General features: G+C 37.1%; 1 protein-coding gene across 1 annotated transcript in view; it reads right to left on the minus strand.

Annotated features, from left to right (window-relative positions):
- The window catches only part of krz (beta-arrestin protein kurtz), a 242,100-nt gene that overhangs the window by 84,261 nt on the left and 155,339 nt on the right, over window positions 1-2,500 (minus strand). The gene's annotated exons all lie outside the window — the stretch shown is intronic.

A 2,500-nucleotide genomic window follows, 5' to 3' on the forward strand; every position in this document is an offset into this window, starting at 1 on the left:
GAATTTTTGTCACATTCACGCGTGCCTTTTTTATGTTCACAAATATTAAGACATAAATATCATTTAAAAGTCAACTGGCTATATCTGGGGATAACTTATTACAAAGCATAGTGGCACAAAATCTACTTACAATTAAAACTGTATGAGATGTCCAACTTTGTGTGTACCAAAACAACTTTTACCTGAAACACAAGAGAGAAATATATCAGTGATTTTCTACTTGGGAAATAGCCTAAAAAGTAAAGGAAGAACTTAAAGTATTAATAATGTAATTTATTATATGTCTGTCTTATATCTCACCAAGAAGGGTAACTGTAAAAATGAGAGAGAGAGAGAGAGAGAGAGAGAGAGAGAGAGAGAGAGAGAGAGAGAGAGAGAGAGAGAGAGAGAGAGAGAGAGAGAGAGAGACTGGACAAGAGTCTTGGAGAGAGTTCTCGGTATCAACGGACTGACTTTCCTTAACAAGAGGTTAAAAATGAAAAATCATCCTTAAAGAGGAAGCTTTTCATAAGCAAAGTCCCCACCCACCCCACCACACACACACACACAAAACACACACACACACACACACACACACACACACACACACACACACAGACAGTTAAGGAGTCTTGTGGGTAATGATCATAATGGGAAATAAATTATATAAACAAATTATATATATACACAAACACACACATATATATAGCCTATATATAAATGCACAACTGATTAATAAATAACAAAAATTAATAAAAGCTAAACAAATTTGTACCAATATGTCTATTTCAACGTGCAAAGAATTCACTAGACACGTTATGGTGCAGGAAAGAATTGTGGGGAGATAACTACATACATATATATATATATATATATATATATATATATACCTACAAACACACACAAAATACATTAGGCAGCCTGTGTATCCGTATGAAAACATACCAAGTGACATCCGCACTATGGGTATTCACACATTCAGCATACCAAAGGCATAATGGTTTTTCAGTTGTGTTTAAAAATGCAGTAGTCTACAGAGACACAGCAAAGTGTACTTGAATAGGCATATCTGTTACATGTATATAAAGGTGCAGTATACATAATAACTCATTCCCGGATACTTATTCCATTATCCAATTAACTCGTTAATCCGAGGGATCACGTATGACACCGGAAAAAAAAACAAATAAAAGGGTCAAAAATTAATTAAGCCCTGAGGCACGTATAAGAGCATGGCGCCGGGGGGAGGGGTGGGAGGGTGGGTGGGTGGGTGGGTGGGTAGATAGGCGGCAGGGAGGCGTATTCCCCTAAAAAACAACCCCCCCGTGCACCCTCCCCCGTAGGAAATCTGGCATAGAAAATGAAAGGGTATGCATATTTATGAAAGAATTTGTATATTTTTACATAACACGGACAAAAAAATTATTTTTTTTTTAGGTTATATGTTTATGGAAAGATAAGGCTATTAATAAATCCACGAGACAGACATGACTTGATAAGGATGATCATGAAAGGATAAGGATGGATACGGATATCTGTCAATCATCCTGGTAAGGATATGACGAATTCTAAAGGAATTAAAGAATATACAAGCGCAGTCTTCCTCATCTAAGAAGGGCTTCAGAGAAAAAACTAGCATCGATAGCCTTAGCTGAATTACGGATATGCGCGCGCACACACACACACACACACACACACACACACATATATATATATATATATATATATATATATATATATATATATATATATATATATATATATATATATATATATATATAATCTTAGTGTAAGCAGTAACATGCTCGCCTCAAGAACTAGCGAACCTGGTTCGCATCCCAAGATAGAAGCTATCGGGACGTGTTCCATTAACTGCACAGTGAGTTCTGTGTCTGATGGTCAGACGACTGTACGAGGTCGCAGCCGGAAAACTAGAGAGAGAAAATATAATAATGACGTGAGCGATCAGTCGGACTGTTTACCGTCATTACATCGTACTTAACGATGAGACTGCCTCGACGAGGTAATGAGTTGGAGCAACCACGTATTATACTATCATTTAAGTGATGACCGCCGCTGTTGTGACGCCAGATTAAATAAATTATCGCTCTCATTTTAATCAGAATATTTGGAAGTCTGCGCATCTATGTCTCGTGATGTTGTAATAAAATCTGTCTTTGACCAGCCAATTGTCGGTACCTTTCTCTCTCTCTCTCTTTCTTACTATTTCCTTTTCATCCTTTTTCATCTCTCTCTCTCTCTCTCTCTCTCTCTCTCCGTATCATATGTCAGTTTTTCGAAGTACTTCAGGTATTCTACTTTCTATTCGTCATTCCTTTACTCTCTCTCTCTCTCTCACTATTTCCCTTTTTTCATATCTCTCTCTCTCTCTCCGTATCATGTCAGTTTTTCGAAGTACTTCAGGTATTCTACTTTCTATTCGTCATTCCTTTATTCTCTCTCTCTCTCTCTCTCTCTCTCTCACTATTTCCCTTTTTTCATATCTCTCTCTCTCTCTCTC

The sequence above is a fragment of the Macrobrachium rosenbergii genome, chromosome 56 (assembly GCF_040412425.1).
Source record: "Macrobrachium rosenbergii isolate ZJJX-2024 chromosome 56, ASM4041242v1, whole genome shotgun sequence".
NCBI lineage: Eukaryota > Metazoa > Arthropoda > Malacostraca > Decapoda > Palaemonidae > Macrobrachium > Macrobrachium rosenbergii.